General features: G+C 40.7%; 1 protein-coding gene across 24 annotated transcripts in view; it reads right to left on the bottom strand.

The window, feature by feature from the left end:
* FOXP1 (forkhead box P1) overlaps positions 1–25268 on the bottom strand; it is a 628059-nt gene that overhangs the window by 201762 nt on the left and 401029 nt on the right. The window lies entirely within an intron of this gene.

Raw genomic sequence — 25268 nt, 5'->3', positions numbered from 1 at the left:
GCAACAGAGAAAGTCTTCATGTAAACAACATAACAGAAGTAAACTAAAAGGACTCCAAATTAACATACAGATAAACACAGACTGAAAGGTAAAGTCATTTGACCTCTGGAATTCTCTTTCAGCCCACAGACCACACTCCAAAAAAAAAAAAAAGGTAAATGGTGATCACAAATCCTGATATGTTACGTTGTCAAAGGTTGGCTTGAATGGAGAAATAAACAGTTGAAAAGGGCCAGGCAAGGTGGCTCATGCCTGTAATCCCAGCACTTTGGGAGGCCAAGGTGGGTCATCACTTGAGCCCAGGAGTTCGAGACCAGCCTGGACAACATAGGGAGACCCCCCACCTCTACAAACAATACAAAAATGATCTGGGCGAGATGGCTCATGCCTTTGGTCCCAAATACTCTGGAGGCTGAGGTAGGAGGATCCCTGGAGCCCAGGATGTCGAGGTGCAGTAAGCCATGACTGCAACACTGCACTTCAGCTTAGGTGACAGGGCGGAACCCTATCTCAAAAAAAAAAAAAAAAAAAAAAAGTTGAAAAGTACTTCAAAATTAAAAGAAAAACAACGCATGAAAATCAGCAGAAACTTAGAGCAATGTATGAAGGACCTCCTTCCTGATTTCATGTTTTTTGGAAAACTGTAAAAGATTGGAGAGAATCCAGAGAAGGGCAAGTAAAATGATTAAGAGGATGGAAAATGGAGCCTCCGAGGAAAGGTTAAAAGGGCTATGATGGTTTAGCCTGAAAAAGAGAAGGCTAAGGGGTGACTTAATAACTGCCTTCAAGTATATGACAGGTTATTACAAAGAAGATGCCAACAAGTTATTTTCTATAACAAGAGAGGACAGAAAATTGTCTTAAATTGCAGCAGAAGAAAGAGAGCTAGCAAGTGAATTGAGTAAGATTCAAGAGTAAGTTCCTTGACCGGACCCAGCTTCATCAAGGGAGGCTGGCGAATTTCTTTTCCTGGAGAGCTTTTTACACAAATAACCCATTCTCTTTGATTATAAATAGCCCTTATTGGGTAGAGTGAGGTGGAGTTGAGACCAACTGACCTTTAGCAGTCCTTTCTATGATATTTCAACTTTTGGTTCATAAATGCAGGAAGGCTTTACTAATATTCCATTTCCTACCTTACAAGAGGTTTAAAAAAAAAATCAAGATCTAGGAAGATCCACACACGATGGGTTTATCAATGATAATACTTTATAATGCAATAAAATGGATGCAACTTTTCCACTGATTTTTTATGACAATAAACATAAGCAAAAGAAAAGACGACCTAATTAACACAGTTAAGCTCATAAGAAAAATTAGCCCAAATATAAGACAGCCACAGGTCCTGATTCTGCTGAATTACAGATTAAGTGTAGAACTGTCATGCACATGTGCTAAGTTCAAGCTGAACACAAGGATTCTGTTCACTTCCTTCAAGAAGAGGCGTTTACTGCAGAAGCCTCAAGAACCAATAAAAAAGGTTAATTTCGCAATATCTCTACCGTGTCTCCAGTCATCCAAAGGGCCGAAGGCAGCTCCATTCTCACTACACTGTGCTTGCCACCCGGCTGGTTTTCAATTGACACTGCCGTGTATGTATTTCTTTTTTTTTTTCCCCCCAATTTGGGCCTATTGGGGTTTTGTAAAACACCGCAACTCCACACTAGTCCGTTGGTCTCTGTTTGGGCTGTGATCAAAAGTAAAGGATGATTTACACTCCTAGAGATAACTGGTCTCAGCATTGGCTCTAAGTGGAGGTGAGGATTCTAAATGCAAGAGAAAATTTAAGGTAAGAGGCAGCTGGTCAGGTACTGGGAAAACTTTGGCCACTGGGTCGTTTGTTTATCTGTGGTCCTGAAAAGTGATCCTGAAGAGCAAATGCTGATAATCTTGTGAAAATCAAGTGACAAACCTCTGTTGGCGTTAAGTGAAAATAGATATTTCCACTTGAGTTCCAGAGAATCCTAAAACCCTGCTACTCCAAATGGTAGCAACTAGCCACATGAGGCTATTTAAATTAATTAATTACAATTAAATAAGAATAAAGAAGTCAGTTCCTCAGTTGCACTCACATTTCAGGTGCTCCGTAGCTACACTGGCTAGTGGTTACCTCAAGGGATCACACGGATCAATTAACAATTCCACGACCAATGCACAGCATTTTACTGGGCATCTGTTCTAGAATACTGAAGGCTGAGACTTGAAAAATCAGCCAGATAATTAATACAAATGTAGAAACAAAGGCCTCCATAGAGAATGTTACTTGCTCAAATAGTTAATGATCATCTTTCCCCCAACCCCATACCAATGCAGATTGAAGTACAGAAGCCTGAGAGAGGTCAGAAGTCATTGAGTCATGGGGGCCTTAGGAAAGACCAAAGAGGGGGGTGACTGAACTTAAGGAATTTCCCAGGTACAAAGCGTAGAGTATAAACATATTCTAGGAGTAAGACATAGCATAAGCAAAGAGAAGCACTAATCATTTTTGTGGGTTTCTGAGTCACACGTGCCTGACATTTTAGAAGGTCTAAGAAAATGTAGAATAAGAATGGGAGGATAAATTGAGGCTTGCTTTCCAAGGTTCCCGCTTCAGTTCCCTATTCCTTTGTAACAAACTATCCTAAAACACAGGAGGCTTAAAATAACAATTTGTTTTTTCTCAAAATTCTGGGGATTGGCTGGGCTCAGCCAGGCGATTCTTTGGCTGGGGTCATTTATGCAGCTGCATTCAGCTGGTAGCTTATCTGGGCCTCCAAGATGTGGGTACTTCAGTTCTTCCTGTCTGTCTCTTTCTCATCCTCTCTCTCCTCTCTCTCCATGTGACCTCTCATCATTCAGCCATTTGGCCCAAGCTTCCTGACACAGCAGTGGCAAGCATGTTCCTACAGAACAAAGAGAAAGCCAACAGGCTTGGAACTGGCACAGTGTCACTTCCACCGCATTCTACTGCCCAAAGCAAGTGAAAAGTGCAGCTGCCCAGAGTAAATGTGAGAAGGCACTTAGACTCTACCTCTTGATGAAAGGAATGGAAGAGAATGTGTGGCCACTTTTAATCCACCTGATTCCCTGCACGTCAAGCAAGGGAATTTAAACTCAATTTCCTAAGAAACAGGGAGCAAGACGATGCCATCAGAGTTGTGCTTTACAGAGAATAACCAAATTTTGATGAGTGGGATGAACAAAAACAGTGGATACAGAGATCTGTTAAGTGGTTATAATTTTAGCATCACTTAACAACACACTCAGATGTCCTTAGAAGGAATGGGGAAGTCACAAGAACCACTACATAGATAAAAATCAACAGTGATGGGCACCTATAATTGAAGGCACTGGAGAGAAACTGAGTCAACATTCCACATCACAGCAACTAAAAGAAGGATGCATTATTCGCCCAAAAGGGAAAAGCTACCTTAGTATAGGTAAGTTTTAGTTCTGGACCAATTGAGGAAAAATCCCTACCTGCAGTTTATGTGCAGAGTCAAAAAGAATAATGATAGCCACAGGCCGATCGAAGTAGACACCAAGCATACAGCCAGATGTACCTTAAGTGCTTTTTAACCTGGTTTCAATCATCACTTACAATTTTTTAAAATTCTGCTGAACAGGTAGCTCCCCTGAATTAGAAAGTTAAACGACATTTACCATTAGCAAGCCATTATTTGGAGAGCTGAAACCATATACTAAATTACAGGGTATAAGAGATGCTTAGCTAACTGAAACCTGGCCAAAATACTAGGACAAACGCAACTAAATGCTAGCCCAGAATTCTGATTAACCACTGTTTCCCACAGCCTTTGTTCATACATCTCTTCTGATATAAGCATTGTCCATATGATCCTTTTAGAAGTTTTATTCTGACTGAAGGGGGAGCCAGCACCATTAAGACATCCAACATTAAGATGGTTAAGATTTTTTGAATAACTGCCCATTCCAATCCAATATCTACTGGGTTCCTACTATTTGTCAAGCACCAAGGATGTAGCAGAGAATGTGATAAACAAGGTCCTCACCTTATTGGAACTTACATTCAGTGGCAAAAGTCAAACTGATAGAGACAGGAGGCACAGAAACTTAGACAGGGGCAGGTGCCTGGTGAAGCCCCACCTTCAGGCTGAAAAGCCTGAAACCCTCAGCCCAAAGTGAGAACTTCTATTTCTGTTTGCCTGCTCTCTCTCAGTTGGTTCTTTCTGAATAATGTTTTTTTAACCAATCGAATGTTGCCTTTTCCAAAACCACCTACAACCCACCCCGTCCCCCATTCCTGGGCCTATAAAGACCCCAAACTCAGCCAGTAGAGGAGAAAAGTGGCTGGACATCGAGGAGAGGCAACTTGAGTTCAGATATTGCTAGACGTTGGAGAGAGGCAACTTGACTTTGGAGGAGGGAGGCAGAGAGGCAGCTTGACTTCAGAAGAGAGCAACCTGCCCCCTTCCCAGCCCCTTGCCAGCTTCCCTCTCTGCTGAGAGCTGCTCTCATTGCTCAATAAAATTCTCCACATTTACCATCCTTCAATTCATCTGCATGACTTCTTTCTTCTTGGGCACTGGACAAGAATTCGGTACCCACCAAGTGCAGGTACTCAAAAGGGCTGTCACAGTGGCCCTTTGCCCTCGCTGGTGGAGGACAGCTGCCCTACACGATGAGGGAAAGGGCTTACTGAGCTGATAACATACTGCTGTCCATGGACGGCAGAGCTAAGACAGCACCTCTGGGGCTGCGACCTCTGGGGCCTTGAGGTTGCAGGCACCTCCACCTTCAAGCTGCCAAGGGCCTGTTCCTGCTAGTGCCAAAGCGGCTGGCCGGCTCCCACACTTGCTCCCCTACATGCTCCCTCCTGCAAGGGGTTGAGCATGGCGGGCTGAGTAAATAGGTCACCCCCATCATCCTGTCACAGGTCCTGCGAAGGGGTCAAGATAATATCCTGCATGAAAATTATAAGCAAATCTACCTAGGATAACTTCAGCAAATAATAAGCATTGTGATAAAAATCAAATGGGGCCAGGTGTGGTGGTTCATGCCTATAATCCCTGCACTTTGGGAGGCTGAGGCATGAGGACCACTTGAGGCCAGAAGTTCAAGACCAGCCTGGACAACAAAGCGAGACCCCCATCTCTACCAATAATAATTCAAAAAGAATTTTCTAGGCAAGGTGGCACACGCCTGAGTCCCAACTACTTGGGAGACTGAGCCAGGAGGATTGCTTGACCCCAGGAGTTCAAGGCTGCAGTGAACTATGATTGCACCACTACACTCCAGCCTGGGCAACAGGGTAAGACTGTCTCCAAGAAAAAAAAAAAAATCAAATGGGGAGTGGGGATGGTGATGTGTGTAGGAACTACTTTATCGAGTACAGGGAAGTCCTCAAATTGTCAAATGGAAATTAAAGGACCCATTAGTTTCTTCATTCCCTTCTTTGAGACCTCTTCTGAGCTCTTTATTTTTACAGACAAGGTCTCACTTCCTTACCCACGCTGGAGCACAGTGGTGCAATCCTAACCTACTGCAGCCTCAAATTCCTGGGCTCAAGCGATCCTCCTGTCTCAGCCTCCTGAGTAGCTGGGACTACAAGTGTGCACTACCATGCCCAGCTCCTTTTTCTTTGTTTTTTGTTTTTTTTTTCTTTGGTAGAGACAAGGTCTTGTTATGCTGGCCAAGCTGGTCTCAAACTCCTGTCCTCAAATGATCCTCCTGCCTCAGCCTCCCAGAGTGCTGGGATTGCAAGCATGAGCCACCATGCTTGGCATCTTTTAACCTTTTTTAAAAGGAGGTCATTTCAAAGTTTTTGGAGCTCTAAGGAATTACAAAAGAGGTGGGGCAAAGAGATGGCAAATAGCTATCTTAGAAAGCCTGGGAAATAAGCAATTGCTTATAACCCACCCATTGTTACTTACCAACATGTGGAAAAAGAACCCAGAAAGCTTCCTTTGGAACATAGTACCCCTTTATCCACATATGTTAATTAATCAAAGCCCACAGATTAATGAGGTAGGAGACCTTGTCTACTGATAATCTAGCTACTGGGTACTTAAGTTGAAGGTTGATCTCTTCATTTTTATTTTTTACACTTGATAAAATCTTCCTGGTAGCATGTATTATTCCAGTTATGGCTGTCATCATTTTTCCAAGTACCATCATATGTCTTTCCCCATTAGAAGATGTATCAATGCAACAGAAAGAAACTGAAAAAAGCAAGCTGGTGTTCCATCTAAAATGTGTTTTCTATAATTATATGCACAAACAAATACAAACTAGAAAGAAAACGGACTTTGAGTTAGAGAATTTTGACGGTAACTAGGATTGGTTTCAATAAAAACGATACACATGAATAACAGTTAAATTAGTGGATCTGCTTCCCAAATCTTTTTTTCCAGGCGCACCCAGGGTATATCTTTAACAGTCCTGATACTTCAATGAAAAATTGAGGTGCCAATGATTTGTAGGTGAAATTAATGTTCAATACTTCAAAGGAGTGGACAAATAAGTCAGCAGCAAAAATTTTATGAGTTCACTTCCTTCAAGGGAACTTAGCAGGATTTTATTGCTGTGAATTCTGGTCACCCTTTCTACCCCTCAGCATCTGTTTGAAATATGTAGTAGACAATTGCTTCTTTGGCTGTGACTCAGGTGGTGGAAACACAGGACAAACAGACTACTGTATATAAGCTTTCCTCCAGCACTGAAAAATTTTATTAACTCTCTTGCATAGCAAACGTGTTGGCTGCTCAGTGCTCAATCTCTGCAGCATTATCAAGGAATCTGGCTAATTATGAATTGTGCTGGCCAAGCAAGAGGTGACCATGTTGAAACTTGTCAACTCGATATTTTCTCACATTTCAGAACAAGCAGGGAAACAACAACAACAACAAAACCTTATATTCTGTTTAGTTCATCATTCCTATGTGTAAAATTCCAAGTTAAATATTACATGTGAGCTTGCTACATAAATATGTCAGTCTTGCCACCGAGGCCAGCCAAAACAAACAGTTTCAAGCAGTCCCACAGTTTAGAGCGGCAGAGTTTTCATAGAAGCCATGCACTTGCCCCCTTTTAATCAGTTTTTAAATTTTTCTCCCATGACAATAGAAAAGTTAGAAAGCAGTCCACAGAGAGTGCGCAGAAAGGGCTCGCTCTCCTTCACCATGGCGACTGTGAGAAGATCAAGGGCTGAATGTCTGCCTGGCAGAACATGAGTCTGTCTGTAAAATTCTGCACAGACGAAAGCTCGGTCCCATGCCATCAGTCCAACCCCCAAATAAAGAAATAGAGTTGGTTCCGAAGTAATGAGTAGCCCATATAATCAGATGGTTTCTCTTCCATGTTAGGGCTAGAAATAAACATGGATGCTACCTACAACTTAGACTGTTGTACTTATTCATTTATTTTTATTTATTTATTTTTTTTTTGAGACAGAGTCTTGCTCAGTCGCCCAGGCTGGAGTGCAGTGGCGCAATCTCGGCTCACTGCAAGCTTCGCCTCCCGGGTTCATGCCATTCTCCTGCCTCAGCCTCCGGAGTAGCTGGGACTACAGGCGCCCGCCACCACGCCCGGAGAATTTTTTGTATTTTTAGTGGAGACAGGTTTTCACCATGTTAGCCAGGATGGTCTTGATCTCCTGACCTCGTGATCTGCCCGCCTCGGCCTCACAAAGTGCTGGGATTATAGGCGTGAGCCACTGCGCCCGGCCCCGACTGCTGTATTTAAAGTAATGAAAGCACAGTTGGCTCCAAAGGAGAAAACACATTGCGAGAAACAGTGAATGGAATTTGAACAGATACTTCCCAATATTAATTCCCAGAGACTCATACATTTTTATAGAAAGTCTATTCACAAAAGGGGAAAGATTATTTTCACCAAAATCTTCTAGCGAATCTCTTCACGAGTACACATTTTTTAGAGACCTGTTTTATGTTTTCTTATAATAAATCTATTGACCATTTTATCAAAGAATAAAGCTTACTTTCTCCCTTCATTCGGAAACTAAGATATGTTTTATCATACAACCAACAGCAAACTTTCTTTGAACTTCAAATCCAAATGTCCCCCCTCTTCCCACATTCCAGCGCATTATACTTGAAATTATTTGCCTCCAAAGTTATAAAGTAAAGAAAAAAGTGAGTAAAGATGACCAGAGTTACAACTGTTATTTTCTTCCTTAAACCAATTTACATAGCCCTTAAACAAATTTACATAGCCTTTTTCCTAGCTATCCCAAAATGCAGATTCTTCAAGGAATATTTCAGGCATTTAAATGGAAAGTGAACTCCCATGAATTTTGGCAAAAATAATGGAAACAAGGACTGAAACAAAAATATCCAATAAAACACTTTCTCTTTCCTGAAAGGGATGGAAAGGAAATAAAACACACCCTGAAAAGAAAATGATTTTATAAAACGTTACTAGGAATAGCTTTTACCAAATTGAAAGCTATTTTTTTGTAAAAAAAAAAAAAAAAAAAAAAAAAATCAAAACCTGTTTCCCAGAATGACTTCTCTAAAATCATCAGCACCTCACACATTTTTTTGTGTTTAATGAACGTTTACCTCATTTAAGCTTTCTTTATATTCAAAAAATTAAGGAGACCAATTCTGCCAAAGGGCATTTTTAATCATTTAGAATAAAAAACAAGTCAGTCACAGAGGACTAACCAGACATTTCAAAAGTGGTAGTAATTTTTTCTTAAGTGTGAGAGCTGGTTTCGCTATATAAAAATCTCTATTGAAATGTTTATTTTAACTAATGTATACCTTCCTTCCACAGGAGAAATTTCTTCGAAGACAGAAGTTTCTTGTCTTAATGGCTGGTTCTAAACCCCAACTTGCCTTGCCTTAAATTTGCCATGTGGTCCATGGAGGCAAACTAGGAAGGGGACAGGTGTCGATTTAAGCCAAACAAAACAAAACAAGAAAAAATATGGCCAGAATGGTCTAGACATCACCCACCCAGAGGCATCCAAGACAACCAGAATGCCACATGGCATGCCACAAACCACTTGGAGGTCTGTGCAAAATTCATAGGTGAGGCAGGCAACAGGCTCCATCAGTCACTAGTCCAGGTTGTAGAATGAGAAGCAACGTGATCATCAAGTAACTATGTCACTGGTGGTAACAGAAGCACCATGTTTGAGCAACTGAACTCAATCCTTCACTTTGTATGAAAACAGAAGGCTAAACATTCTCACTAGATTGCTTGACATTAAGAAAACAAGTTCCCCAAAAGAATGACTCTAGGTTAAAACATTAGCCAAATTCTGGTAACCAATAATACCTCAGGAAGCAACAATCACTCTGAGAAACACTTAAGAAGACAGCCCAATATTTAGCGCCTCCTTCGCCCACTCGCAATTTTCTGTGTAGTATGTGCAAGGAGTCTTCCAGGAAAATGGCGGCACAGACACAGGAAGAAAAGGCAGCCCTTGCCTTCAAGGAGCTTATAGTCTTATGATAGGAAAAGACAAGTACATGAGAGGAACACAAACAAGTGGGGGGTGACAAGAGCCGCTAGCGTGACCATCACGGAGCCATGAATCATTAATGACACCTGGAGACCTGTTAAGGCCCCATCTTCCAAAGATTCACGCAGTTCCATTCTTTAAACTTTTCTTGAACTTTCTGTGTAATTAAACACCAAATTTGGCAACCCATGCTAATTTTGAAAGGCACTCCCTGGGAATTTAGTAAAAAGTTTAAACAACTTGTTTACATGTGTTTGGCCCATCTGTTTAAACTTCTTGTTTATTTTAATAGGAGCAACTCTTGGGTGCAAGCTCCTTTTGTGCTTGAGACCACTACTGGCCTCTTCTCCAGCTCTGTTTCCCTAATCTGCATTCTAAATCTCTTCCGTAAACAAAACTTGAATAACAACTTTTTATAATAAATGCTGAACACCTCCAAGATGACTGCTGCAAAATAAACTACTTTTACAACCAGAAAGCATTCTAAACACACAGAAAATACTTTTTTAATGCTGTCCTTTTCTTAAAAAAACAAAGAACAAAAACAAAAACACACACAAAGAATTTTATTTTCTGTGTGTGTGTGTACATATATATGTTCCTGACGATCCTTCTGAATTGTGTGCATTCCCATCATGCTCCAGTGTTTTCCAGCCCCGTGATGCCCTCACTTTTGATTGTGGAGATGATGTTGAAGTGCACAGGGTATTTACTGATCCGGTTATCTTGTTCTCTGACAGGCAGAATCAATCAATCAAGAGGCCAGCTTTGCACTTACATATTCCAGGCACATCTCCGCACTTCAGGATACGAGATCACAGTGTTATCCAGCCAAATTTGATCAACAAATGCAGTTCCCCTGTGCCACAGCAATCTCAGATGAAGATGTTATTATGTGGAACTGAGCAAAGTGATAAAGACAGTACAGCAGAGCCTGGAGAAGCCCGGCTGGACCGCACTGACAGCTTTTATATACGAAGGCGGTGATGTCCCTTTCTTCCAGATTATAAAAGTTCCCTTGATTTGAAGAAAATCACGCTGTACATACACAGGTGACCCCCAACCATTGCGTTTCCCCATCTATAACTAAAATCCTCAAGGAAGAAGCAACATACATTAGTATAACATTGCAGGCAAAATCCTTTAATAACAGGGCAGTATTCAAAGCGTTAAGAGAGCACGTGTGAATTTTCAGAGAGCTTTTCTGACAGTTTCTTGTTGATGTTGTTATTATTATAGATTATTATTATTTGGTGAAAGCTAATGTTGGAAAGATGAAAAACATGGTTTTATAACTTCACCAGTTACAAATAATTTTATTTGTATCACATCTCTGACACTGTGTGTCAGTGTCAATATTTTAAGTGGATCCCAAAAAAGTCTGAGAGGATGTCTTATTGCACCAATAGCTTTTACTTCATTACTGCCCTGCAGTTATTTTACATTATTTAATCCCAAATCCCATCTTTTGGCTTCTACCTTCCTCTTGCATTTTAAATCTTTAATGGGAGCCTTTGGCGGTCCATGGGTACAATGATTAGATATCTGCAGAGAGAAACTGAAAAATTAATCATGGTTTCCATTTTATATTTTTGTATTACACTAAAAATTACTTACTTGTAGAGCTAACTTCTACACTCCTGCAATATGTTCCTTAACATTGCAAATGCTGAGAATGATTTCAGATAAAGCATGTCCAAACTGAGCCAGTAAACAGCCTTAAGTTATTCTTTGAGATTTGTATGCTGGGTTTTCATCCAAATTTCATTTCAAATAATTTTAATTAAGACACATTTATTGATAGAGGTTTGTTACGTGTGGCCTAAAACCAGGGCAAGAGTACCCCAGGCTAATCATAGGAATGATGTTAAAATTGTTTATTATCATTTTATGAATTTTCCTGCTTAAATTACCGTATTTCACAACTCTATGCAAAATGTGAAACACTGTAACCACATACAGTTTATTACAGAAACTGATGTATGCATTAATCTGACCTTTACCTAAATACCTCCTTAACCACAAGGAATGAGTTTAAAAAAAAAACAAAGTCAGCTATCACATCATGAGTACCATCAAACTGCTAAATCTATTAACTTTGTTTTCTTTTTTCACTATTATTAAACTGGAAAGAAAAATTCAACTGGAAAATTGTGCCTTGTCGGTTCCCTTGTCATCATGTAATAAGTATGAGAAATATATGTGCAATGGCCAAATGGCCGGTAGACAAAACACCCACTCTAAGTGACGTACTGTTTTCCATACCACTCAGACAAAATCAAAACAACAGAACTGCTGCAAACAAAAACAAAATAACATTTCCCATCAGCATTCCAGACAGAAAATTTACAGGAAAAGAAGCTGGGAAAAGAACCAGAATAAAATAACTGCTCATACCTCCACTCTTGGTAGAGCCATTTCTTCAGACAAACAGCACTTACTTTAACAGTGAAATGTTTAACAATTGATAAAATGTTTGCCAGTGCTGGAAAACTTTTTTCCCCCGTTTTTAGGCAAACATTTGCACTGTTTAAAGTGATGAAGTACTTCTATAGAACCAAGGGGCCTAGATTTTTCTTTTTTTAAACAGGGGAAACTTAAGATAAGGAAAGAGACAGGTTATAGACGGGTACAGTGGTAACTTTGCGATTTAATTACTTCTCCTTTCACAGAGAAATAGAGAAGTGTTTCTCAGTGCTGCTGAGCCCGCATGGGAGGAGAGTGTAAAACTCACTTGAAAAAGTGTAGATGAGCTCTTTTTACAGCTGAGTCACATTTATGTAACTTGATTAAGGTGCCAGCATTCTGCAAGTTACTGGATCAGGGTTAAGCCTAGATACCTGCCCATAAACTGAGGTGGTGCAGTGACTATCAACAGCTGTATTTGACTATTTCATCGAGTCAGTTTACAGTGTCTCCATCACAGTGGACGCCTGTCAGCTGCACTCTTGCTAACACAATTCCTGTGTTTTGCCTGGCAGTAAATGGACGCCTCTGCCCTAGCGTCTTCTAAACAACTCCGTTAACATTTGCCCCCGAGCGTCTCTCTCTTTGTCCAGTCCCTGTCTTCTAACAGATGTCATCCAAGCCTAATCAAGCATAAAATGGTCATAAATATTTCTTTCTGGTAGATTTCACATTCACATTTCATGCAGGGACATGATATTTTTCTGCTACCTCCAGGGAGAGCCTAATGCAAAAACCAGTTACTTACATTCTAGCCTCATGTTCCTTCAGTAAAATGCAGAGCATGTTCTCAGTTCAAAGACATAAAAAGGTGTAAGACTTTATCTTCTGGCTTTTGTTTAACTGCACCTTTTATCTTTCCTTCCCCCACCCCAAATGTATCTTCATCTTATAGTTTATCCTTATGCATTAGAAATGTTCTTTTGTGCCTGAGAAAATATAAAACAGGGTCTAAAATGAGCCCATGTCTACCATATTTCAGTTACTTTAGGTTTTCAACATTAGGCTCCTTAATTACTGGCAAAAAAAAAAAAAAAAAAAAAGATTTTTTGCTCAGATATCTATTTCAAATAACAAGCTATTTAAAGAGTAGATAAGAAGAAGGCTTTTCTATTTTGGTTCATTTTACGCACAATTTTGCAACCTCCATCATATTTAGTTAAAACAATGGGATGAATCGAATGTACAAATTTAAGGTTCATGCCAATTAGCATTGAAAAAAGAAAAGATAATCATAAGATAGGCCCCATTTCCAATACCTAAACTTTGATGAAGCAGGGGGAGCTACTCCAGATAATTAATCAGCCTGCTTAATGAGAGAAGAACTGGTAATCAGCACAATCGTATTTATCTTCAGCAAACTTAGTAAATAATGAGTCTTAATCTAAAATAAAACTGTCCTAATAATACTTTCGAGGCCATATGTCTGTGTTTCTCTTTCCTATCCCTTTTGTCAAAACAAAAATCTTATATTGCTATTTAAAGTGAACTGCAAAACATTTAGCGGTATATATCACAACAATGACGCTCCCCCCACACCCCTCACTCCGTTGAGCCTAATATTTGATTACTGCTAGTCAAATCAAGCTTTCAGGCAAATAATCTCCATTTTTAAAGTTAATGAGATATGGTCATGTCGACAACAGCTTGCAGAAACTTTTAATTTTAATTCTTGCAGGCTGTGCTGGCCTCTTTTACAGCAACTACTGTATGAATGAGTCAAATTTGCCAACATGGCTTATGTAGACAAGTGCACACTAATTAAAAATACCCACTGGTATCATAATTTAAATACCATGAAAATAAACTGTGAAAGTCGCTCGGATCCAGTCTTCATGGTTTCCTTGGAGTGTGCTTCTTTTGACTATAGGATGTTTTATTGCTCGTGTATTCTTAGCTGAAAACCATTTTGCATCTTTGAGGAATTTGGGATTTTGATATAATTATACAATTTGTGTTAATATTTGTTTCGCATAAGCTGTTAAGCAGGCCTCCCAGAACGACCACTAATTGAGAAAACCATATTGCTGAGGCAAACGGCAAATTTATACTCTTGATTCAGCGTCCATCTACAACTTCCTTCCATGGGGCCTTCTCTTTCCTCTCTGAGCTCCAGCCACAATGAATTCAAAATAAAAACACGGTTGTTTTAGTCCGTCTTTCTTTCTTTTCTTCTTTTTGTTGGAGTTTTCACTCTTTATAATATCTGTACTTTAACTGGTCTTCTTCCAAACCAGGAAGGTGGGCATGATTCTTCACCTAAAACTAACTGCAAAATGCTGCTATAACTTCTTTTCAGCCATCCATCCATCCAGCCTTCCATCCATTCATACAAACACACACTCACTTTTTTCTTTTCATTTAAATAATTTTTTGGCAAGGGAATTTCTGAGTCTGCCTTTGCTGGGATAAAAGCACATTTTATACAGGCTAAAAAGTTGGCATCGTGAGGGTTAAAGCTATTTGAGGGGTTAAATATGCAATTACCTCTGACTAAAACCAGAGAGACATATAGATAAATAGAAGAAATGAAGTCCCCAGGTTCCCTTCAGAAGCCTTCATCACATTACTACCAGACAGAAACTCTTTAAGTACCATTTTCAGATGTTAAATCATTGTTCGCGCTGCACATATTTTCGCTATTCCTGGGGGAACAATATCTGAAGAGAGCGTGCTAACAAATGCAATCCCGTAAACAGGCATTTTTCCTCTTGTTGTTAGTACCTTTGTATTCCCGCTCCCGGCTCTGTCATCCATGGCTTCTCTCTGCTTTGAAGTTAAAGTACTGAATGAGCAGTGTCATCTATTATCCAGAGTGTGCATGTAGATTATAAATAAGAAATAAAAGTGACTTTCAGTACACCGCCTTTGTATTAGCAACTTCCCTTCTCTCTTACCTCCTCTGTCCTTCATACTTGCAACCAACAATCTATTAGCAACCTGAATTTCAGGGTTTCTTTCAGAGGGAGACGCAGACTGGAAAATGTGTATGTAACAACGTGAAAAGTTGTACTGACACACAGGGCTGGGGTCTGGGCCAGGCCTCTGCATTCAGCTTTTCTATCTTTAATCCTATCTTACAGATGTCCTTCAGGACGTGTGTCTGGTGATGGGACCGGCTCTTCATTTACATTTTTCTGTTGACAAACAGAGTCCATGAATATTAATTATTCTGAAGTTTATTTGCAGAAAAGGCACTTTCTAATCCTTATCAATTATTTATTAAAAATCTCCCCCACCTAATAATCTCATTAACATTATTATACTAAGGCCAACAGCAAATATTCCTTTGATAAGTAACAACCCAACCTGGTATCCTTCCTGCCAAATCTCATGTAGCCTCCTTTGCTTAATCATGGATATCGTGGCTTTTGTTTTCTGGAAGCTCCAGGGTAGTCCTCCATTACTTTTTTTTTAATACAAGAAAATTCACAAACAGTGCCTTTTGTTATAAAATGAAAAGTTTCTGATATATTACACTAAAGGAAAAGAACAAAAATCTTGGAAAAATAGATATATGCCTGCTTTTTAATGCCCTGTTGGTTATGTGCAGAATTACTCAACAGAAATCCCAAGGAACTAAATCCCTGCAGTCCTACAACATGAAGGGTCTCGAGGGAATCCAGCAGGTTTGAAAATATGTGAGAGTCTCAAAGAATGTAAAGCAAATGAAAATTGCATCCAATAATGATGACACCTACATTTATGTAGTGTGTCATTGCTTACCAGGCATTTTGACCTATAACACTTCATTTGCTTCCTCTAATACTCCTCTGAGGTGTGCAGGGCAGTTATTATTAACCTTATTTTACAGATGAAAAAACTGAGGCTAAGCAACTGCCTAAGGTCACCAGGACAGAAGGTAGGAGGGCATGGACTCCGAATCCCAGGTTTTCTCACCAAGAGTTTTGCATCCCACCTTGTTGATTGGTCCTGTGTTCAAAATGAGGATTTCCTTCTATCTTCCTTCCCTCTTCCTTCTGGATTCACTGTTGGTATTTTTACTTGTTGCTTGGAAATTTCATTAGTTGCCTGGAATTCCATTTTTAAAGGGCTGCCCTGCCCACTGATTTGTGAGGTACCACCTTTCCCAAAAATTACTGAAGCACCAATTATCTCAAACTGAGTCTGATTTCTAGTTTACTCAGAAACTTAAGATAAGAGAAGCAACATACAGTTTCAGAGGCAAAAGTAAACTTAGAAATGAAGTCATATCCAGAGGCTCAAAGAGTGAGTGACTTGCTTCAAATCACAGGGTAAGTTACAGCAGCAACACCCAGGCTGGCTGAAACCTCTATCAACATTCTCAGATTTTTTGCAAGAGCCCATGCATTTTGCAAACTTGAGAGATCGCTTTTTTTTCCCTATTGGTCCAGAGGTCACCTTTTTCCCCCTCTACCGAAAGTTTCTCATCTGTTGCCTAAGAAAATGAGTCAGTATCCCCAAAGATTTCTGAAAAATCATCATAGTTGGATAGGAATAATCAGCCAGTAAGATATTTCATGAGACTGTCTCAACCCCAGTCTCCATTCTCTCTTCTCCTCTCCATCACTACCCAATCAGCCTGACTCTATTCACAAAATTTCTAGAATGGGAACTGCCTCAATTTAGAAAACACACACACACACACACACACATACACACACACACACACTTTTTGCCTTAGTTCTTGCCCTGCATAAAAAGTCCTGCAAGCATAGAAGGATAGCGTGATCTTCTGATGCAACATATTAGCTGTCATACATTAGTAAAACCATACATTAGATGTGGAGAAGGAGAAGGCCTAGGCCAAAGTTAAGATGCTACACATTCCAGTTAGAAATTCAGTGAAAGGCAACTTTAAAGTGAGGGTGGGGATGTGGGTGACAATAGGCCAGTTCATGAAGACTATGAATATCTAGTAAGGAATTACCGAGGTTATCTCCTGCATGGCTGATAACAACTAGATGTGGAGATGAGGGTGAAGTCATCTCACCAGGGATTGCTGGCATATTCTGGGAAGTCTAAGCCTCTTTCCAACAGCATTCAAGAAAACATGGGCTTGAAGTCATCAGGAAAACCACAATGAAGGAAGCTTTAAGGAATGGGGGTTGGGAAACCAACCATGGTGGGAAGGATGAAATGGGGAAGTTTTTGTTGTGATTGTTGTTGAAGAAGAAAGTGACAAAATAAAGTCACCAACCTTTAAGTATCATGTGATTAGCAGGGGAACTTTACCACCCTCTACGCAGAAAAAATATCTATCTATGCATGGTCTAGAACAAGGGTTTGCAAACTACTGCCCTAGTCGTCTGTTTTTGTAAGTAAAGTTTTACTAGAACACAGCCAGATCCATTATTTATGTAACATCTACAGCTGCTTTCATATGGAGTATTTGTGACAGAAAGAACAGCCTCCAAAGCCAAAAACAATTTTTTTTACTACTTAAAGAAAATTTAGAGTTTACAGATCCTTATTGTAGAAAGATTACTGTGGAGGGGGGAAAAACCCACTTCCCAATAATTGGTAGTAAGAATTTAAGAGTAAGCTGGGTGCAGTGGCATGTACCTGTAGTCCCAGCTACTGGGGAGGGTGAGGCAAGAGATTCGTTCGAGCCCAGGTGCCTCTAAATAGCCATTGCACTCCAGCCTGGGCAACATGGCAAGATCCTGTCTCAAAAAAAAAAAAGAAAAGAAAAAAAACAGGAAAACACAGACATACATGTACATAGTAATACATACACACCCTATGTATGAATTGTTGTTGTTAATAGTGTCAGTACCATAGAAATAAAATTCCTGATTTCATCCATCTTCACAGATCATGGAAGGGTCCACATCATACCCCACAAGACTGTTTCTAAATACATCAGGGGCATCCATGCAAAAGTTAATCAAAGGACAAAGCCTTTATTTTGTCTGAGCTTAGTTTGTTCATCCATAAAATGTGAGTCTGGATCATCTAAGGAATTTTAGAAATTCTATGACTCTACAGATAAGGAATAAGGAGCAAAGCGAATACACAATGTATGCACATGCATGCACACACACACACGCACACACACACACACACACTCCAATATACCCCAGGGTAGGAAGAGAGGGGTAGAAGAATGAAGCACACAGCAGATTGCAGGTACGACCAAGTTGGAGTAGATAAATTTTTCTTTTTTTTTTTTTTTTTTTTTGAGATGGAGTCTCGCTCTTGTTGCCCAGACTGGAGAGCAGCGGCATGATCTCAGCTCACTGCAACCTCCGCCCACGGGTTCAAGCCATTCTCCTGCCTCAGCCTACCCAGTAGCTGGGATTACAAGCACCTGCCACCACGCCTCGCTAATTTTTTGTGTTTTTAGTAGAGATGAGGTTTCACCATGTTGGCCAGGCTGGTCTCGAACTCCTGACCTCATGATCCGTCCGCCTTGGCCTCCCAAAGTGCTGGGATTACAGGAGTGAGCCACCGCACCCGGCCTATTTTGGACTTTCAAAGTAGCTTGAGGGGCAAATATCTAAGCCACCCAGAAACATGCATCTACTTCATTTCTCATTCTGGGAATCAAAATAGCTTGACTTACTTCTTTGGCCCATCAAGTGTGTCTCTTTTTTGCACTGACAACACGTATGTGGCCGTGATGACACCTTCAAGGAATGGAGGCTCTCTGCCTCTCCAATAGCAGCCCCAAAACTGGGAGATTTTCAGTTGATGACTTTTCTTCAAATAAGATTGCTTTTCAGCCTTTTCCACCGTTCTTTTCAAAAGCAGACCCATCAGCTTGTTTTCAAAGGTGAGAGAGAGATAAAGACAGACTAAAAATGATCCTCTGTAGCCTAGTTATTTGGGCTTTTGTGCTGATCCAGAATGGTGACCAACTAACATGTTAGTGATTTCATGGTAAAGCAAGGACTCACGGACTCCGGGTGATCAGCTGACTTTATAAAATAAGCCATGAAAGGTAAAGACTTTCCTAAACCGGAAACAAATATATGCTTTTGCTGCTAGGGAAATGTACATAGTTTGACTTGTAGGTTATGAATCTTTAAAACTCCTACCCTAAGTCCTATCATACATCGTTTGTGAGTACTATCTTTTATTTATTGTGCTAAGCAATTGTTCTTTGTTGACTGGAGTGGTGTTCTATGTGAGCAAAGCAGGTGAGACACAGACACAGGAACACAAAATACCACTCAGGGAGCAAAGGACATTTTGTCAACAGAGCTAATCACTCTTGAAGCAAAATAATCCACTCTCCCCAGTTATTAAAATAACGAAAGTAACTGTGGCAACTTCAAAAGGACTAACTCATTAATCAGTGAAGCTGGGTGAATAATTTCCTCAAGAAACACAAGGTACCAGAAATATTTTATCCAAATACATTTTTGTTGGTCAGAATAGGGTTCAAGCCTGTTACATAATACTAAGAAAACACAGAAGGTATTTCCCTCGTCCTGTCAGTGTGTGACAGCTGTTTGGGGCACCTGGAGAAAGTCTACAGTTTAAGTCTTCTGGTTCCATGTTCCCAAACACAAGAGCAATAAAGAGGACCATGTCAAACACAAAATAGCTGCTTTTCAGTTGTCTATAAAATACCAGTTGCAACCACCACTACTTGCAATTTATTATGTGCAGCCTTATTAATAAACCCAGACTTCCCCATTCTTAGAAGCAATACTTCCATTCCCCTGAGCAGTCAAAGGAGACAGCAATCAGAAAAGTTTTCTGTGCTGGAGGTATGGTTCAGATCCTTCAGGACCCTAATGCCTTAGCTTTATTGCCTATAGCATGCTGCAAACGTCACCACCAGAGGCGCGGCCGAATTTCTGCTATTTCTGGATAAAACAAAGGCCTGCTGGCTGGGACTGGCGGCATGTGCCTGTAGCTTCACCTACTTGAGAGGCTGGGGTGGGAGGATTGCTTGAGCCCAGGAGTTCAAGGCTGCAGTGAGCTATGATCGGACCACTGTACTACTCCAGCCAGGGCAACAGAGCAAGAGGCTGTCTCAAAAAAAAAAAAAAAAAAAAAAAAATGGGGGGGGCGGGTGCAGTGGCTCACGCCTATAATCCCAGCACTTTGGGAGGCTGATGTGGGCAGATAGTTTGAGGTCAGGAGTTCAAGACCAGCCTGGCCAACATGGTGAAACCCCATCTCTACTAAAAATACAAAAAATTAGCCGGGTGTGGTGGTGGGTGCCTGTAGTCCCAGTTACTAAGGAGTTTGAGGCAAGAGGATCACTTGAACCTGGGAGGCGGAGGTAGCAGTGAGCCGAGATCGTGCTACTGCACTCCAGCCTGGGCAACAGAGCAACAAGGCTTGTCTCAAAAAAAGAAAAGAAAAGGGAAGAAAAGAGAAGAGAAGAGAAGATCAAAGAAAACAAAGGCCTTCCAATCAAAGCGTTTTAGAAACAGATGGAATCAGGCTAACTTTGGTCTGACGGTGCCAGGCTTGGGTGTTCACTGGAAGGACACACGGCAACAGGTGTGAAGCAGGACTCTCTCCCGTTGAAATGAAATGAAACCAACCTAAGTTACAAGGCGCAGTTGCTTAAGAGTAAAATTAGGTACATCTGCTACAAATAAGGGCTCCATCTGAAAATAGGAGAGGGTGGAAATGGAAAAGCTGCTGTCTATGGGAATACTTAGTATTTGCTTTCTGAACTCAGCAAGAAAAGTTGGGTTGAAGCGGAATGGTTCTGAATGACAAAACATTTCAGGAAACTCAATGGGGAAGGAGAGCAGGCAAAATGGGAGAAATCCTTTCAGAATGAACTGGTCATCACCACAATAAACAAACACAGTAAGAGAGGCTTGAGAGCTCTGATGAAGAGCTCAGGCTCTGGAGTCGGGCAGATGTAGGGTGAAATCTGGGCTTGTCCAGTCGTAAGCTGTGTGAACAAGCATGGGCAGCTAATTAAGTTTCTTCCTGTGTAGAACAGGTATTTTAAGAGTACTTAGCTCACAGGGTGCTTGTGAGAAGGAACTGTACTAACACAGGTAGAGTACTAAGCATGAGTATGGAGAGCAGAGGCTTTCCATAAATTTTCCATTGCTATTATTATTACTTCTAATACTCTTACTACTAATAATACTAGTAGTTTCTTTTCTTTTCTTTTCTTTTTTTTTTGAGAAAGGGTCTCGCTCTGTTGCCCAAGCTGGAGGGCAGTGGTGCCATCATGGTTCACTGCAGCCTTGACCTCCCAGGCTCACCTTTCATCTCAGCCTTCCTAGTATCTGGGACCACAGGTATGTGCCACCACACCTGGCTAATTTTTTATTTTTAGTAAAGATGAGGTCTTGCTATGTTGCCCAGGCTGGTCTTGAACTCCTGGGTTCAAGAGATCATCCTGCCTCAGCCTCCCAAAGTGCTGGGATTTACAGGTGTGAACCACCACACCCAGTCAGTCTTTTTTTTTTTGAGAGAGAGTCTTGCTCTGTCACCAGGCTGGAGTGCAGTGGCACGATCTCAGCTCCCTGCAACCTCCGCCTCCCGGGTTCAAGCAATTCCCCTGGCTCAGTCTCCCAAGTAGCTGGGATTACAGGCATGCACCACCACACCTGGCTAATTTGTTTGTATTTTATTAGAGACGGGGTTTCACCATGTTGGCCAAGATGGTCTCAATCTCCTGACCTCATAATCCACCAGCTTCGGCCTCTCAAAGCGCTGGGATTAGACGTGTGAGCCATCGCGCCCGGCCAGTAATTTCTAACCCATAAACATCTTTGACAGCTGGCTGCAGTGGCTCACTCACGCCTGTAATCACTGCATTTGGGAGGCCAAGGCAGGTGGATCACTTGAGGCCAGGAGTTTGAGACCAGCCTGGTCAATGTGGTGAAACCTTGTCTCTACTAAAAATACAAAAATTTTCTGGGTGTGGTAGTGCATGCCTGTAATCCCAGCTACTTGAGAGGCTAACGCATGAGAACCACTTGAACCTAGGAGGCACTCTGTCTTAAAAAAAAAAAAAAAAAAAAATTGACAAGATGTTTAGGATTTTCAATAAAAGGAAGAAGTATACTCATTTATTGAAACTAGGATGGCCTACCTATTTTACCACGTTGAATGTTTCCTCTTAACAATAATTTTTTTTTTTTTTGAGACGGAGTCACTTTCTGTCACCCAGGCTGAGTAGCACAACGTCAGCTCACTGCAACCTCCGCCTCTCGGGTTCAAGCGATTCTCCTGCCTCAGCCTCCCGAGTAGCTGGGATTACAGGTGCCTGCCACCACGCCCAGCTAATTTTTTTGTATTTTTAGTAGAGACAGGGTTTTGAACTCCTGAGTTCAAGTGATCCACCTGCCTCGGCCTCTCAAAGTGCTGGGATTACATGTGTGAGCCACTATACAAGTCTTAACAATAATTGTTTAAGAATTGTGCCTAAATATGGAATTACCTGGCACAGCTGGAAGAAGATGAAGAGGGGAGGAGTTAGAAAACATTAGCTCATGAATGATGCCATTTGAAACCAAGAACATGAATTTTCCCTTAAAACTGTAAACACACAAAATGTGAAATTAAGATGAAAATGTGAAACACCATGTAAGAGAATTAACCCTCACAATTTTCACTCATCAGCAACATCACTGCTAGCTCTTTTTTTGTCTGTAATGTTCGATGGTGGCAATGAGAATACAAATACATAAAATGAGAAGACATGATTTTTACAAGAAAGGGAAAACAGGGTATCCACTGAAATGTTAACAGTTGTTACCTCCATTAAACAGGATTGCAAGCGATATAGCTTCTTTTCTCTGTTTGCTTTCTTAGTTGCATCTTCTAATTTTTCTACAACGAATGTGTCATTAATTGTGCAGTTGAAAATTCAAAATTATTTGCTATTCAACTTCCAATTGAAAACATCTGAATTGCACCCAAGCATTACACAGAGCCAGTGCTGAGGATTTCACTCAGCTCTGGCACATGGGATATTTTGTAGGCACTGGTGGAGTGAAGTGACTGTCTCGCCACCTCTTCCAGCACATTCAGCAACCATTCTCTAATTATGCCATAGTCTCTCTGCCAATATTTTATGGGAGTTTTACGAGATGCACCTACAGTTAGTTATACTCAGAAATTGGAGGACCTTCTAAAGTTCTTGCTTAAAAAAAAAAAAAAAAAACCCACCTTTTTGTTTTTCTTGTTCTTGATTCTTTAGAAACTTCCTCAGCCTTCCAGAAATCAACACGGGCCACAAGAATCATGTATTATTTCAGACTAGAACCTAAAAAAGAGACTCACCAGGTAACAGCCTAGGAAGCTACTGATGATACGTAGTATATAATTATTTGCTGTCTTGGTTCTAGGTACTAATCCCATGGAAAATATAGAAAGACGGCAGCAAGGAACATTGAGACATGAAAGTCATTGCCACGTGTAAAATCGTAGATGTTTAAAAAAAAATGCAGGCACAAGAATTTAGCCAGAAAAAAAAAAATAGACATGCCAATAAAAAAGCTGCTTCTTAAAATCTGGCTGGCAGTGTCCTTCCTCTCCCCAAAGGATACTCTTAGTAAAGAAAACATGGTAGATTTTTTTCTCCCTTGCCTGTATTTGATTTCCAATTAAAATTAAATATAAACTGAAACGCCACCTGGATTTTAGCAAAATCCAATCCCCGCCCTCCACCCTTCCTTTTTTAAAAAGAAGAACCTGGGCTTACATATACAAACATTTTGCTAAATGACCCGTGGCAAATTGCGTAATGCCAGTAAAAGTTGTGTTTTTTAAGTTATGAGCCCCAAAGATTTTATCTGAAATAAAACCCTGATTCAATTCAGATTCTGGAGGCAAACTGTGTCCTTAACTCTGCGTCTAAATTTAAAACATTTGTGTGTGGGGCCCCTTCAGTAATGTTGCTAGTAGGTATGGAGGAGAAATTCTGTATTGATTAGGATATGTGTTTTCTTTTCTAAAATGGTAAATTGGGGCACTAATTGCCTACAAGAACCAGTTCCCTGCAGTCTCCAAGTAGAGGTCAGTTTCTAAATGAAGGTTTGCTTGTCAAATAGGAATTCGTACTGAGTTCCATTTATCACCTCAATGAGGAAAGAATTGTACTTCCATGGAGGAGGGTTCTCCTTAGACGTCTCCAACAGCAATGTCTACAATGACCCAAGGTGACTGGATTTTAATATAAAGCGGATGAGGTGGGCTAAAAAATGGAACAGTTCTAAGAACAACTTGATTCCCTCCTGGCCTCCACCTTTGGGTCCCCAAGACCTCAACCATGGCTTTTCCCAGTCTTCAAAAGATTCTAAGAGAGGACTATAATAAAGTAAGGAGCACATTTTAAAGGGTTGGCTATTATGCCAAGGTCAATAAATTATTTAGCATATTCATCACATCGACCCTCTCAGAAAGTTATCTCTATTGCCCTGTTTTACAGATGAGAAAAGTGAGGCTTTGAGAGATGGCAAAACTTGCCCAACTTCACTCATCGAGTGTAGGCGCTGGTGGGTGGGTTTTCAACTCTCATCAGTGGCATTCCAAAATGCCTCCAATAAAATATTCCTCCTGCCTTTTTCAGCTCCCCAGGGCAGTTTAAATCAGTCTCTAGCAGAAACAACATGAAGTGGGGTAAGCAACGAAGTGTATCTGTAATGACTGTGGACATGTGACATGATTAAGCCCACACAGACTGGGAAGAAACTTAGAAGTGGGGAGCAGTGGTGGAAATTTAAAGAAAACAAATGTGGCTGGGCGCGGTGGCTCACATCTGTAATCCCAACACTTTGGGAGGCTGAGGAGGACGGATGACGAGGTCAGGAGATCGAGACTATCCTGGCTAACATGGCGAAACCCTATCTCTACTAAAAAAATACAAAGAATTAGCCAGGCATGGTGGCGGGTGCCTGTAGTCCCAGCTACTCAGGAGGCTGAGGCAGGAGAATGGCGTGAACGTGGGAGGCAGAGCTTGCAGTGAGCCGAGATCGCACCACTGCACTCCAGCCTGGGCGACAGAGGGAGACTTGTCTCAAAAAAAAAAGAAAAAGAAAAAGAAAACAAATGTGGGTTTTTAAAAATCCATACTCTTTTTATTGACATGAAAGTGATTTTTGTCACAAAATGTTAGATAATGAGCAGTGGTTGTCAAATTTGATGGTGGAAGCACCTAGAAGTGAGGCAGAGATCTCCCTGTGGAGAGATAACACCAGGGAGCAGCTAAGTGGTAGCGGAAAACTTAAAGACATTATGGGAGAAAATCCTTGTACCTGCAAAAATTGCATACCCTTATTCCTATGCAAAAAATAAATCTTGTTCAAGGTGCAGGTATTCTCTGCCATTTATATATATCATTTTTATATATCTCACAAAAGTTTTCCAACAGTGTGAATGCGAATTAAATTAAAAATAACTTTTCATTTTTATTATAAAGGCAATACAT

Source organism: Pongo abelii, chromosome 2, assembly GCF_028885655.2.
Source record: "Pongo abelii isolate AG06213 chromosome 2, NHGRI_mPonAbe1-v2.0_pri, whole genome shotgun sequence".
Taxonomy (NCBI): domain Eukaryota; kingdom Metazoa; phylum Chordata; class Mammalia; order Primates; family Hominidae; genus Pongo; species Pongo abelii.
This window is presented reverse-complemented; position numbering and strand designations above follow the sequence as displayed.